This window comes from Aotus nancymaae, unplaced genomic scaffold, assembly GCF_030222135.1.
Source record: "Aotus nancymaae isolate 86718 unplaced genomic scaffold, 86718_ANA_hifiasm-v0.15.2.pri h1tg000002l, whole genome shotgun sequence".
Lineage (NCBI taxonomy): Eukaryota > Metazoa > Chordata > Mammalia > Primates > Aotidae > Aotus > Aotus nancymaae.
The window spans coordinates 38,557,947-38,574,515 of NW_026988413.1; the positions used below are offsets into that span (position 1 = coordinate 38,557,947).

The window sequence follows — 16,569 nt, forward strand, 5'->3', positions numbered from 1 at the left end:
TTATAGGCTTATGTAACTCTTGTTTTAACTGCTTGGAGCAAGTAATATGAAAACATATAAATATCAGTCTCACATTGTTATTTATTTATAACTGCAATAGACTTGGTTTTACATGAATTTTTTAGTTTTTTGATATGAATCTACTCACTTCCAAAGGGCAATGATTTTCCTACCCTTGAGGATATACTAAAAAAAAATACACATATTCTGCCCTTAGTTCCTAAATAAGATTTTTAAAAATGTTTTGCTAATTAAGTATATAACAGCCAACAGTGACTACTTTGTTTAGTTTAACTTAACAAATATTTATTTAGTATCTTATGTAGAAGGCACTATGCTAAGTGTAGGACTGGAAGTAAAAGTGGTTACAGAGAAAATTAAGAAACAATTCTTCAATACGTAGATGTATAAAATAAGAAGCAAGTAACTCTAATTTTAAAAAAAAATTAAAAAAAAATTCAGGTCAGACACAGTGACTCACACCAGTAATCCCAGCACTTTGGGAGGACGAAGCAGGCAGATTACTTGAGGTCAGGAGTTCGAGACCATCCTGGCCAACATGATGAAATCTTGTCTCTACCAAAAATACAAAAATTAGCTGGATGTGGTGGTACACACCTATAGTACCAGCTACTTGGGAGGCTGAGGCAGGAGAATCGCTTGAGCCTGGAAATTGCAGTGGAGATTGCAGTGAGCTGAGATCATATCACTGTACTCCAGCCTGGGTGTCAGAGTGAGGCTCTGTCTTCAAACAAACAAACAAACAAAACAGATTCAAACAAAATGTTTTCAGGTCTTTGAAGAGAAAGCAATTACAACCAGTGAAAGTGTCTCTTTTAAATAGGTGAAATGATTTTAAAAATGGTTAATGGAGGATGTGAATTTCAATAAGATGGGGCATTTCAGGTAGAAGGAACTGCTTGGGCAAAGGTGCAGAAATAGTAACATACTCAGGGAATGGTGAATAGTCTCTTTGACCAGAAATTAGAGTACATGCAGAGGAGGGAGAGAAAAATGAGATAGTGGATTTAAAATAGCGTTCTGCATGTCTTAAATATCAAGTTGAGGCATTTATACGTAACTAGGTGGTGAGTGAGGAGTTATTAATGTATCTGTTTAGAACTTGAGAATTTGAAGAATCTGATAAAAGCTATGAATATATTTCCCTAAAAATGTGCACGGGTATATAAAATGTTGCATACCATCTCAAGAGGTTCACAGACACCTGGAGGTTCTCCAGACTCTTCCCTCACTGGTTACCCCTGGATTTAAAAATGTTTGAGAAGGAGCTGATATAAGGGAACTATCATTTCATGTTATTTTATTTCACTCCTCCATACATGATCAGAATGGAGAATTAGAGACAGTGACACAACTTAAGTTGAGAGTTTTAAAGTATGTACATTAGAATTACCTACAGGGGGCCGGGCGCGGTGGCTCACGCCTGTAATCCCAGCACTTTGGGAGGCCGAGGCGGGTGGATCACGAGGTCAAGAGATCGAGACCATCCTGGTCAACGTGGTGAAACCCCGTCGCTACTAAAAATACAAAAAATTAGCCGGGCATGGTGGCACATGCCTGTAATCCCAGCTACTCAGGAGGCTGAGGTAGGAGAATTGCCTGAACCCAGGAGGCGGAGGTTGCGGTGAGCCCAGATGGCACCATTGCACTCCAGCCTGGGTAACAAGAGCGAAACTCCGTCTCAAAAAAAAAAAATAAAAAAAAAAAATAAGAATTACCTACAGGGTTTATAAAACATCAATCTCCCTAAGTCCCTCCCCAAATATACTAAATGTCTCCAGTGGTGGGGCCATCTGAGATACGTTTTTAAGTACCTACCTGACTGTGATGCACATTGAATTCAGAAAAATGCTGATTTTGTGATGAAGAGGGCATTGTAGTGGACAGCGTGTCTTTTGACTTTCCAGCACCACATGGAAGGAACAGGAAGAACTCAAGCACAAAACTGTAAAAGATATTTTTTTCAACTACACTGATTCTCAAGACAATCCTATAATCAGTACCAATTTAGGACAAACATAGGAACATCTTCAGCTACAGTGTGTTAGACAGGACTGAATTTACCCTGGAGAAAGCTGTCACCTTTACATTAGCCAGAACATTTAAAAAGAACATTAGCATCATATATTCATAGTGTTGAAAGCTACTGATGGGTCCCAGTAGACTAAGATAAACAGTAATCATCCTTAACCTTAAATGATCACCTGCCACAGCAGCCAGAGAAGCTTCTGCTCTGTGTCTTGATCTGAGAAAAAGATCCACAGTTACACTTATGTATCAGTCAATCTTTCCAGGAAGGATTTTGCAAACTGACAGTAATTGGCACGGTCCTGGAATCAGTAGGGTCTGTTGCTTATCAGGGTTTTGTGGGATTCTGTTATCTTTTCATTTTTATAAAATAATCACCATGACTGTATTCTTAAAAATACTATTGATCCCTGACATTTTTTTCTTCTGACATTCCACACATTCATTTCTGGTTAGGAACACATTTTATGATTTAATATTAAACTACCAAATCAAGGTATTATACATCCTGATTATTTTTTAACCACAAACACAAAAATAAGTGTGAGAAATATGCTGATTAAGGAGTTAGTTGTTAAATGAAGCTGTCATTTTCATTTTCTAGAAATTCCAAGCTTGCTCATTGAATATTTACATAGCAAGCAGATATACTAGTATCTGTATCTGAGTTTTCAGTTCATCCAACAATAGTCATAGTACCTGCGTAAACAGCCATTTTTATTCTTCCTTGGGCATGGGAGAATGTATACATTTATTGTTTCAGAGTTCCCAGTACCTCTTTTCCTCTTCTTCTTGTTACAGAAACCCTGCTTCTTTTGGAGAGCTCTTCCTTCTCCACTCTAGTCATAAGGACTTTTTTTTTGAAGCTGTCAGTCACAGAACCCCACTCTGTCCTAGACTAGACCAATTGTGTTACCTCGCCTAATTAATGAGCCATCTGATTGACCTGAAAGTGGGCACAGTCAGAGTTTCTTCCCAAATATTTTTTGAGTGGAAATTGGAGTAGTCAGGGGGATCTTGATGGGAGGATGAAGAGTTCTCTCCTCTGTGATGAAGCTGAAAATGTGTGATTCTAGAGAGGCTAGCAGCCATGTGCCCAGGCACACTGAGAAATCAGAAGTGTACAGTAATGAAAGCATCACACAGAAAGAGAGGTGGTTCTTAAGGAACTCTTTTAGTTCTAAGAGCCACCCTAATATGTTTTAGTACTGTGCTATTTAATACAGTAGCCAACAGCTACTGAACTTCCAGTACGATGTTGAACAGGAGTGCTGAGAGTGGGCATCCTTGTCTTGTCCCAGTTCTCAGAGGGAATGCTTTCACCTTTTCCCCATTCAGATTTATGATGGCTGTGTATTTGTTATAGATGACTTTTATTGCATTGAGGTATGTCCCTTGTATGCTGATTTTGCCAAGGGTTTTAATCATGAAGGAATGCTGGATTTTGTTGAATGCTTTTTCTGCATCTATGGGAATGATCATATGGTTTTTGTTTTTGATTCTGTTTATTTGGTGTATTACATTTATTGACTCACATATGTTAAACTGTTCCTACAGCCCTGGTATGAAACCCATACGATCATGGCGAATTATCTCTTTGATATGTTGTTGGATTCGGTTAGCTAGTATTTTGTTAAGGATTTTTGCATCCATGTAGATCAGAGATATTGGTCTGTGGGTTTCTGTTTTGGTTATGTCCTTTCTTGGTTTGGGGATTAGGATAATACTGGTTTCATAGAATTATTTAGGGAGGATTCCCTCTTTATCTGTCTTGTGTAATAGTGTCAGTAGCATTGGTACCAATTCTTATTTGAATGTCTGGTAGAATTCTATGTGAATCTATCTGGTCCTGGACTTCTTTTTGTTGGTAATTTTTTAACTTACCACTTACATCTCAATGCTTGTTATTGGTCTGTTTGGGGTATCTGTGTCTTCCTGATATAAGCTAGAAGGGTTGTATCTTTCCAGGAATTTATTCATCTCCTGTAGGTTTTCTAGTTTGTGCGCATACAGTTGTTCATAGGAGCCTTGAATGATGTTTTGTATTTCTGTGGTGTCAGTTGTAATATCTCCCATTTTGTTTCTAATTGAGCTGATTTGGATTTTCTCTCTTTTTTTCTTGGTTAATCTTGCTAATGATCTATCAGTGTTATATATCTTTTCAAAGAACCAGATTTTTTTTTTCATTTATCTTTTGTTTGTTTTTTGTTTTTGTTGCTAGAATTTCATTTAGTTCTGCTCTGATCTTGGTTATTTCCTTTCTTCTGCTGGGTTTGGGTTTGGTATGTTCTTGTTTTTCTAGTTCCTTGAGGTGTGACCTTAGATTGTCTGTGTTATTTCAGACTTTTTTATGTAGGCATTTAGGGCTGTCTTTGCTTTTAGCACTGTCTTTGCTATATCCCATAGGTTTTGATAGGTCGTGTCACATTGTCTTTCAGTTCAAATAATTTTTTAATGTCCATCTTGATTTCATCATTCAGGAACAGGTTATTTAATTTCTATGTATTTGCATCAGTTTGAAGGTTCCTTTTGGAGTTGATTTGCAGTTTTATTCCACTGTGGTATGAGAGGGTGCTTGATATCATTTCAATTTTCTTAAATATATTGAGGCTCATCTTGTGGCCTATCATGTGGTCTAACTTGGTGGAAGTTCCATGCACTGTTGAATAGAATGTAGATTCTGCAGTTGTTGGGTAGAGTATTCTGTAAATATCTGTTAAGTCCATTTGTTCCAGGGTATAGTTTAAATCCATTGGGTCTTTGTTGACTTTCTGCCTTGGTGACCTATCTAGTGCTGTCATTGGAGTATTAAAGTTTCCCACTATTACTGTGTTACTGTCTCTCTCATTTCTTAGGTCTAGCATTAATTGTTTTATAAATTTGGGAGCTCCAGTGTTAGGTGCATATATAATTAGGATTGTGATATTTTCCTGCTGATCAAGACCTCTTATCATTATATAATGTCCCTCTTTGTCTTTTTATTTATTTATTTTTTTAAATATGGAACGCTTCACGAATTTGCGTGTCATCCTTGCGCAGGGGCCATGCTAATCTTCTCTGTATCGTTCCAATTTTAGAATATGTGCTGCCGAAGCGAGCACCCTCTTTGTCTTTTTTTAACATCGGTTGCTTTAAAGTTTGTTTTGTGTGATAGAATAATAGCTACTCCTACTTACTTTTGCTGTCCTTTTGCATGGAATGTCTTTGTCCACCCCTTTAAGTTAAGTTCATGTGAGTACTTATGTGTTAGATGAATCTCTTGATGGCAGCAGATAGTTGGTTGGTGAATCCTTATCTATTCTGCAATTCTGTATCTTTTAAATGCAGCATTTAGGCCATTTACATTCAATGTTAGTATTAAGATGTGGGGTACTAGTGCATTCATTGTGCTATTTGTTGCCTGTATAACTTGTTTTATTTTTTAATTGTATTTTTGTTTTAGGTCCTGTGAGATTTATGCTTTAAAGAGGCATCTATTTTTATGTGTGTTCCAGGATTTGGTTCTAGATTTAGAGCTTCTTTTAGCAGTTCTTGCAGTGCTGGCTTGGTACTAGTGACTTCTCCAAGTATTTGTTCAACTGAAAAAGACTATATCTTTTCTTCATTTATGAAGGTTAGTTTTGCTGGATACAAAATTCTTGGCTGCTAATTGTTTTTTTTAAGGAAGCCGAAGATAGAGCCTGATCCCTTCTAGCTTGTAGGTTTTCTGCTGAGAAATCTGCTGTTAATCTGATAGGTTTTCCTTTCTATGTTACCTTGTGCTTTTTCCTCACGGTTCTTAAGATGGTATTAACTTTAGATAACTTGAGGACAATGGGCCTACGCAATGATCTTTTAGTGATGAATTTCCCAGGTGTTCTTTGAGCTTCTTGTATTTAAAAAGCTAGGTCTCTAGCAAGACCAGGGAAGCTTTCCTCAATTATTCCCCCAAATATGTTTTCCAAATTTTAGATTTCTTCTCTTCTTCAGGAACAGCAATTATTCTTAGGTTTGATCATTTAACATAATCCCAAACTTTTGGAGGCTCTGTTCACTTTTTCTTATTCTTTTTTCTTTGTCTTTGTTGGATTGGGTTAATTCGAAAACCTTGTCTTTAAGCTCTGAAGTTCTTTTCCTTGTTCAATTCTGTTACTGAGACTTTCCAGATAATTTTGGATTTCTTTAAGTGCATCCATTATTTTCTGAAGTTTTGATTGTTTTTTATTTATGCTATTTCACTGAAGATTTCTCACTGCATTTCTTGTATCATGTTTTTTATTCCCTTAAATTGGACTTCACTTTTCTCTGGCACCTCCTTGATTAGCTTAATAACTGACCTCCTGAATTATTTTTCAGGTAAATCAGGGATTTCTTCTTGGTTTGGATCCATTGCTGGTGAGCTAGTGTGATTTTCAGGGATGTCAAAGAGCCTTGTTTTATTGTATTACCAGAATTGTTTTTCTGATTTCTTCTCATTTGGATAGCCTATGTCAGAGTGGAAGTCTAGAGCTCTAGGTTGCTGTTCAGATTCTTTTGTGCCACAGGGAGTTCCCTTGGTGTAGTTAAGTAAACCTCTGTGAGTCAATTTCCTCTTCTATAATATAGAGATAATTTTTGTCCTTCATCCTTCATAAAGTTATTTGGATAAACATTAAAACTACTTATAAATTGCAGGTTGATATACAAATGTGATATATTTTTATTATGTAAAGAAACTGCTAGTAATATTTTGCTACTTGGCACACTAATCAGAAGACTTATAAAAATAGCAGGCAAGATAACATCAAATTTAAAAAAAGTAGACTCTATTTCTGGCAATTTGACAGACTAGATACACTGCACAGCCATCCCAATTGAAACAATTAAAATCTTGGATAAATCATCTAAAAAGAAATATACTTTAAATGTATTTCTGATGGAAGATAGAAATTCTGAGCAGAGAATTAGGAAATACAAAAAAGAACAAAATGAAAATTTGAGACCTGAAAATTACAGTATCTGAAATTTTAAGTCATTTGGGCTCAATAGTAGAATTGAGAGGAGGAAAGAAAGAGCAAGTGAATTTGAAGATTCACTAATAAAAGTCAAATAATCTGAAGAATAAAGAAGAAATTATTGTATCCCTTGATATGGGAGCAATATTGTCTCACCAGCCCCTATGGTTCAAACTATTTTTATTTCAATCATATGATTAGAGTCCCTGAAAAAGAGTGGGTGGTACAAAGGAGGAATTGATACAGAACATTTGAAGAAAAATCACGCGAAACTTCTCAAATTTTGGCAGAAGCCATGAATTTACAGACTTAACAACTTCAACAAATTGGAAGCAAGATAAAATCAAATAAAGTCATATCCAAATATTATAAATAATGAAACTGCTGAAAACTAAAGACAAAGAGAAAAATATTTAAAGCAGTCAGAGAAAATTGCACATTACATTTATAGCAATTCAGATGACTGGGTTTCTCATTAGGCAACAAGCTAGAAGACAGTGGAACAACATCTTTAAAGTGCAACATGAAAAAGAACTATCAGTCAAGAATTTCATAATCAGTAAAAATATCCTTCAGGAATGAAAGCTAAATAAAGACAGTCTCAGGTGAAGGAAAACTAAGAAAATCCATTGCGAGCCAACCTGTTCTAAAAGAATTACTAAAGGAAATTCTTCAGGCTGAAGGAAAAATGATTAAGGAAAAATGAGCCTTTAGAAATGAATAAACAGTAACAGAAGTAGTAAATATCTGGGTAAATATAATACACTGTGTTTCTTCTACTTTTAATTTCTTTAAAATAGTTAATACTGTGTAAAGTAAAACTTGCAACATCACCTGGAGGGGTTTCAATATACATAGACAAAATGCATATGACAACTAAAGCATAAAGACAGTAAAGGTAAAAGCCCTACATGGTGCTAAGTTTCTTATGCCTTACTAAAATGACAAGATATTAACTATTTATAGACAGTGAAAAAATATATATCTATATATAAACATATGTTTCAATTGCTAGAGCAAATATTAAGTAAATTCAAACACGGATAGCAATAGACAAGTTGCACTGGAGTCATAAAAATAAGTAAATAAATAAAAGTTGACATTATGCAAAAGAATGCAGAAAATGAATAGCAGAAGGAAAAAAATAGAGAAAACAAAAAATGGTAGACCTAAGTTCTACCGTTTTCTCAATAATTACATAAATGTAATGATATGTACACATTAACTAAAAGATAAAAATTAACACATTGAGTTTTTAAAAGAAGATGAAGTATATGCTGTCTATACAAAATCTACTTTAAATATAATTACATGGATAAGTCAAAAGCAAAATGATAGAAAAATATAAACATAAAACTAATCAAAAAAAAGCTAGAGTCACTATATTAATATTACATGAAGTATATTTCAGTACAAGAAAAATGACAAGGAACAAAGAGGGCATTATATAATGATAAAAGAGTTAATTCACCAAGAATCCATAGAATGAGTTAATTCACCATGACCATCCTATATATGTCTGTACTTAGTTACAAAATATATAAAGCGACATTTGATGAACTGAAAAGAGAAACAGATCATTCTAAAATTGTGGGTGGAATTGCCAGGTAGAGAGGAACTTGGGAAGGATGTGGAAGACCTCACCAGTATCAGCCAACTTGACTTAATCAACATTTGAAAGTCATGTTGGCCAACGATAACAAAATATGCATTATTTTCAAGTGCATCTCAAATATTCAACAGACTAGACCATATTCTGGACCATAATATAAATCTTAACAAGCATAAGATAAATTAAATCATATGTACCATGAAACTAAAAATGAAACTAGAAATTAATAACACAAAAATACCTGGAAAATTGGAAATTAAACAAAACAATTCTATATTACCCATGAGCTAAAGAAGGAGTTTCAAAATACATTTGAAAATATTTTGAATTGAATGAAAAATAATGCAACACATCAAAAGCTGTAGGTTACAGCTAAAGCAATACTTAGAGAAAGTTTCTAAAGTAATACTTGAGGAAATTTTATGGCAATAAAACCTTGTATTAGAAAACAGGAAAGATTCAAATCAATAAGCTTCTATCTTATGAAACTAATAGAAGAGCCAATGAAACACAAAGTAAACAAAAGAAAATAAAGATAAAAGCAGAAATCATTAAAATTGAAAAAAGAGGAATAATTGAGGAAATCAATGAAAACAAGCTTTCTTTGATAAGATAAAATTTATAAGCTTTTAGATAGACTGACCAAAAATAAGAGAGAAAGAATATGCAAACTACCAATAACACAAATAAATAAGCAGAAACCGCTATAAACCCTGAAGACATTAAAAAGATAATAAGGGAATGCAAGAGCAACTCTACACCCATAAACTTGACAATGTAGATAAAATGTACCATTTTCTTGAAGGAAACAAATTACTAAAACTCACTCAAGAAGAACTAGAGAGCTGGAATGGTCATATGTTAATTAGAGAAATTTAATTCACAGCTGACAATCTTCCAAGAAAGAAAAATCCATTTCCAGATTGTTTTCCTGGTGAACTCTACTAAACATTTAAGAAGAAAAATGACCAAATACACATAATTTGTTCCAGAATAAAGAAGAAGTATTTCCCAACTCATTTTATGGAGCCAATATTGCCCTTTCTATACAACCTAACAATTCCACTCCTAGATATTTACTCAAGTAAAATGAAAATTAATGTTCACTTAAAATCTTGTACCTAAGTGTTTATAGTATCTTCATTAGTAATCATCAAAAACTGTAGACAACATACATGTCCATCAGCTGAGGAGTAGGTAAATAAATTGTTATATTCATATAATAGAATACTACTAAATATGCAAGATTATGGACGAATCTCAAACATATTATGCTAAGCAAAAAATCAGACTCAAAAGGCTAGATAGTGCATAATTTCAGTAGTTTCTAGGGGATTAAGCTGAGATGGGATGTGACCATAAAGGGTGACCATAAGATAATGGGAAGTGGAGTGGGTAATGTGGGTTCTGTGTCTTGATTGTGATGGTGGTTACCCAACTGTATGCATTTGTCTAAATTCATTGTATACCTAAAAGGTGTGAATCTTACTATGTGTCAATTATGTAAATCTCACCAAAAAATATAAAGATTAATATATATATATAATTTAAAATATATTTAGGCCAGGTGCAGTGGCTCACTCCTATAATCTAAGCACTTTGGGAGGCCAAGGTAGGTGGATCATTTGAGGTCAGGAGTTCAACACGAGCCTGGTCAACATAGTGAAACTCTTTATAAAAATACAAAAATTAGCTTGGTGTGGTGTCATGTGCCTGTAGTCCCTGCTACTCTAGAGGCGGAGGAAGGAGAATCGTTTGAACCTGAGTGGTGGAGGTTGCAGTGAGCCAAGATCACGCCACTGCACTTCAACCTGGGCAACAAAGCAAGACTCCACTAAAAATATAAATAAATAAATAAAAATTCAAAAACATCAGTCAGTGTAATTGATCACCTTTATGGTTTAGAGAAGACAAACCATACATCACCTAAGTCATTGCAGACCAAATTTAATAAAATTCAGCAAATTTTTATCATATTTTTGCAAACTGGAAATAGAATTACATTAACATTAGAAAGAGCATCTACAAAAAGCATATCACAAGAATCATACTAAATGGTGAACAGTCAAAATAGTTTATTTTAAGATCAGGAAAAATACAAAATGCTCACTGTCACCCCACTTGAACATTATACTGGAGGTCTTGGCCAGTACAGATAGAGAAAAGTAAAAAGGAAGGAAAAGGTATAAGAAATGACAGGTATGTAACAATGAAGAAATTCCAAAGAAAATTACAGCTATATCATTACGACTAGTGGAGAGTGGCAAGGTTTACTAAATAAAGATGAATGTATTAAAGTCAAATGTATTTCTTATACATCGGCAGTAATCAGTAAGAAAAATATAATTTTTAAAAGTACATCATTCACAATAGCAACAAAACAGAAAATACCTAGAAAAACTGGTATAATTTTGTACAATTTTTTTGTACCTTTTTTTTTCCAGGTACTTTATGTTTTGGTACAAAATTGTAAAATTTTATTGAATAATATAAAATATATAAATGGAAAAATGAATGTAATTCACTTGAATAGGAAGACTCAACATAATCAATATGTCAATTTATTTATTTATTTATTTTTTGGATCAAGTCTCACTCTGTCGCCCAGGCTGGAGTACAATGGCTTGATCTCTGCCTTCTGCAATCTTCACCTCCAGGGTTCCAGCAATTCTCCTGCCTCAGCCTCCAGAGTAGCTGGGATTACAGGCGCATGCCACCACGCCCAGCTAATCTGTGTTTTTTTAGTAGAGATAAGGTTTTACCATGTTGGCCAGGCTGGTCTTGAACTCCTGACCTCAAGTGATCCACCTACCTTGGCCTCCCAAAATGCTGGGATTACAGGCCTGAGCCGCTGGGCCTGGCCAAGATGCCAATTGTTTTTACATTTAGTCCAAATCCAATTTGGACTGCAATTCAAGTCCAAATCTCAGTAGGATTTTTTGTTGAAATTGATGGGCTTATTCCAATGTGCATTTGAAAAAACAAAGGACAAAGAATAGCTAAACATTCCTAGAGAAGAAAAATAGAGTAAGGTGGGAAAATTATCCCGTCAGTATAAAGATTTAGCATAAAGCTATAGTAGTTGTTAACATGATATTGTACCATAGTTGGAAAAAAAATAACCTAGAAATAAACCACAAATATATAAACCCTCTACTTGTGACAGAGCAGGCTTTGTACACCCATGGAAATAATTGAATATTTAATATGATAGTGCTAGAACAACAGATGAAAAAATGAAATTGCATCCTCACCTCATACTGTGCACAAAAATTGGGGTAGATTAAAAACCTAAATACACATAAGAATATGGTAAAAACTTTTAGAAGACCATTTAATTTTATAACCTTCAGGTAGGGAAAGATTTCTTAAATAAGATGAAAAAAGTAAAAATCTATATGAAGATCAGCAAATTTGACTCATAATTAAGAACTCAGTTCATCAAAGGACACTAAAAAAAGGAGTAAAAAGACAAGCCACAAACTATGAAAGATAGTTTTGATACCTAAATCTGAAAAGAATTACCCAGAATATATCTTTGTTAAAAATTCATATTGAACAATAAGTAAAAGACAAGTAATCAACTGAAAAAAAAATGAGCAAAAGACTTTGACAGTCATGTCTCAACAGAAGAAATGTTAAGTGTCTTAGATGAAACATTTGTATTACATAATATATTTTAAAATCTGTATTATATTTCCATATAACATATAAGACCTATATGCCCCATTAGGGAATTAAGGAATGCAAATTAAAATTACAATGAGAATCCATTTCAAACCCACAAGATTGAAAAAAATTTTGAAGTTGAACAATTTAATTTCCTTTGAATATGCGCCCAGGAGTGGGATTGTTGGATCATATGGCAATTCTATTTCTATTTCATTTCTATTTTCTTGATGATTAGTGATGCTGAGCATTTTTTTCAGGGGTCTGTTGGCCATTTGTATGTCTTCTTTTGAGAAATGTCTCTTCAAGTCTTTCACCAGTTTTTTAAATCACATTTTTAAATTTTTATTTTCATTTATTTTTTTCTATTGAGTTGTTTGGATTCCTTATATACGCTGGATATTAATTCCTTATCTGAATCAATATGTTGAGGAAGCATCTCTACTCCATGTTTATTGCAACACTATTCACAATAGCCAAGATATGGAAACAACCTATGTGGCCATCAACAACTGGATGGATAAATAAAATGTAGTATATATACTCAATAAAATACTATTCAGCCATAAGAAAGAATGAAATCCTGTTGTTTGCCTCAACATGAATGAAACTAGGGAACATTACGTTAAAGTGAAATAGACCAGGCACAGAAAGACAAAGACCATATGATCTTACTCATATGTGTAATCTAAAGAAGTAGATCTCTTAAAAGTAGAGAGTAGAATAGTGGTTACCAGAGGCTAGGGAGGGGAGAGGAAAGAGAGTATAGAGAGATGTTGAGCAACAGGTAAAAAGTTATTAGGAAGGAGGAATATGTTCTGGTGACTATGGTTAAAAATGTTGTACTGTATATTTCAAAGCAGCTAGAAGAGAAGACTTTGAATGTTCTCATCACAAAAACTAATAAATGCATGAGGTGATGGATATGCTAAGTACCTTGATTTTATTTTTACACAATGTATACATGTATCAAATATCACACTGTACCCCATCAATATGTATAACTATTATGTGTCAGTAAAAACAAAATTTAAAACAGTTTAATAATTCCAAATCTTTGTAAGGATACAGAACCAGGAAAATTCTCATCCACTGTTAATGGTAACATGTTATAATTTATTAGAAAAAGAAGTATGGCGTTATGTAGTAAATTTGAATGTGCCTAAGGATCGTCACACCTTTTCTTTCCCTTTCTCTCTCTGCCTCTTTTTTCCTCTCCCTTCCTCTTTTAAGCACACACACACTAAAGGGTGACATGTTTCTTTTAAACAAAGTATCAATGCACACAATAGGTTTATGTGTGCATTATGTTTTAATGATACCAAAATGCCATAAGATAGAAATTTCTTTTTTTTTCTATCACAGGAAGGCTGGGGTACAGCCTTACTGATAACGAATTCAGTGAGCATGCAATTATTTGGAATAATAACTAAAAGGCTTCTACCTTAGTATTCAAATCAGTGTTAGAATTTGACATCCAGATTCAGTTTTTATTTTTAGTAAAGTAGAGATCTACACCTATAGGCAGAGAAAGTCAGGGGAAAGAAGAATATCATCATTTTTGCAAACATGTGTTGTAAGTTACTATGTGCCAGGCCTGTGCTATATATTTTATGCCCAGACTTATAGATACTTAAGAATTTGTGCACACAGCTAGGAAGTGACAGAGTGAAACTACCAACTCAAACATTTAGCTTCCATAGGCTTCCCTACCATTATACATCTATCTAAAAGTCAGTAATAGCATCTTAAAATAGGCTTGACATTTTTGTTCTTTTTCGAGACGGAGTCTTGCTCTGTCACCCAGGCTAGAGCGCAGTGGTGTGATCTTGGCTCACTGTAACCTCCACCTCCTGGGTTCAAGCGATTCTCCTGCCTCAGTCTCCCGAGTAGCTGGGATTACAGGTACACATCATCATGCCCGGCTAATTTTTGTATTTTTAGTACAGATGGGATTTCACCACGTTGGCCAGGCTAGCCTTGAACTCTTGACCTCAGGTGATCCACCCGCCTCAGCCTCCCAAAATGCTGGGATTACAGGTGTGAGCCACCTCACCCAGCCTTGCCATTTTTTAAATAAAGAAAATGCCATAAAGATCCATGAAGTTGAAATTTGTATATAAGGTCTGTTTTTCCTTGTTTCTATTATTTTTTTTAGAAAAATTGCAGTTTATTAGTTTGGATAATAAAACTGCTATGCCCAACTTTGTTAATTACACTACAAAGATTTATAATACGTGTTTGTATTATCTGTATTGAGTCCAAATCTAAATCCTCCCAACTAAGATTGCAATTCCAAATTGCATGAACATAGTTCCATAGCTGTCAAAAGCTTTTCTAAGACTTCACAGTTCAATGTCATAAATTGTCAGACAGCCTGCTTCTGGAGTTTAAATAGATTATCTCCCTTTGAACTTTTATAATATACAGTTTAAACAGTAGGACTTTAGCTACCTAGCACAAAAGTAATCTTGATAGGCTTCAAATGCTATCATTTCCCATCATCTAGGCATTTCCAAATATCTAGATGGATAACACAATATAAGGAATATAGTTGGATGCTCTAAAGAAAGCATCAACAAACTATGGCTAGTGGGTCAAACCTGGCCTGCTGCCTGTTTTTACAAATTTATTTATAAATAAATATATGAATAAGTGTTCCACAGCCACACTTATTCATTTACTTATTCTGTATGGCTACTTTCACTATACAACAGCAGAACCGAATAGTTGCAATAGTGGCTTCAAAGCCTCTGCAAAGTCTAAAATACTTGCCATCTCTCAAGAAAAATTTGTCAATGCTGCTTCATCTGAAATATCTCTGCTTTCTTGGGTTTTGTTTTTATTTCTCAATAATGTCATGAAGAAGGAGAAAACTTCCCTTCCTGCTCCCTTCATTTTCTTTGGAGCATCTAACCCCTCTGAACCAGTTATTATATCCTACAAACTGGAATCAACATCACTAGCTGTAAAAATGTCTACTTTATAAAGTACATGTGAAAGGCAATATAATAATAATGAGACACTTGGGATTCTTATTCAACAGAGTGTGAGGTGATTCAAAACAGCCTGGAATAATTTTCCACCTCACAAATTTTACCTATGTTTTGGGTGACTTGGGCCACTAAGGATTGCAGGCAAGGTTTTGTAATCAGACCTGGGTTCCAGCCTTGGCTTTACCAACTATAAGCTGCATGGCTTACCTTCCACCTGCCCGCATTTCCTCCTCTGTTACGTGGAGATGATCATAATAGTGTCCATTTCCATGGGTTGTTAAGAGGATTAAATTCTATGAAGACAGCATGCTTAGCCTTGTGCCTGGCACATAGTAAGTCCTCACATCCTGCCATTGGCAACTTTAGAAGGGAACTAAAGAAAGGAATGCAGGAAGAAGGGAAGAAAGAATTATCACTAAAAGAATGTGGGCATTTTTCTGCTCTATTGCCTTACATTTTAATTTCCAGAATTAAGTAAAAAATTCTCTATTTAGAAACAAGAGCAAATGCTTCAAATACGAGATGCCTTTATAACTCAAATTATTTAGAAACTTAAGAATTGGCTTACTAATTTGACTAAATGGAATTCATGAAACCATGAATGTCTTGCTCATGCTTAGGGCTGATTTCAAACTTCAGGGATCCTGAATGAGATGTGAACTCATCCTCAATGCATGTGTACACATAAGCGAGAGGTGATTTTGTAAGCTCAAGAAGCATATTTGCTTTCAACTAGAAGTGAGCTCTTGCTTGGAAAATTGGCCTGAAAACCCGTTACTGCAGTGGATTCATTTTCATTTATTTCCCAACAGGTAATGGAGTTTATTTGGAGGAGTGAGAGATAGATAGTACTTCTGTGAGGTTGGATATTGTCTCATTTACATGCAAATATTTTTATCTTCATCTTAGGAAAAAACATGATCATGCTCTATAAAGTCTGTCCTGCACCCAGAATTTAATTAATGATGTATCTATGCAGAATCAAGATGAAAAGCTGAAATGAAAAAAAGTTTATGCAGGTATATTTGGCATCACATAGTTTCAAAGCCTTCAATTGTTTTAGTAATTTCATTCATTTACTCATTCAGTTATCCATTGATTTAATGAACATTTACTGAGTTCCTACTATATGTTAGACACTTGTATGTGATACAGACACTTAGTTGGAAAAACATAACTTTGCCTCCAAGAAGGCTACAATGTAATAGAGAGACAGAAGCAAAGAGAAAAGATCCTTCCTGTTCTGATGAAAGTAAGGCTTAAGTACAAT

General features: G+C 34.5%; 1 non-coding gene across 1 annotated transcript; it reads right to left on the bottom strand.

Moving 5' to 3' along the window:
* Positions 1 to 5,043: 5,043 nt before the first annotated feature.
* LOC135274609 (U6 spliceosomal RNA) lies at positions 5,044 to 5,150 on the bottom strand. The gene has a single exon (XR_010342399.1). It is a non-coding gene; the product is annotated as a U6 spliceosomal RNA (small nuclear RNA).
* Positions 5,151 to 16,569: the final 11,419 nt, after the last annotated feature.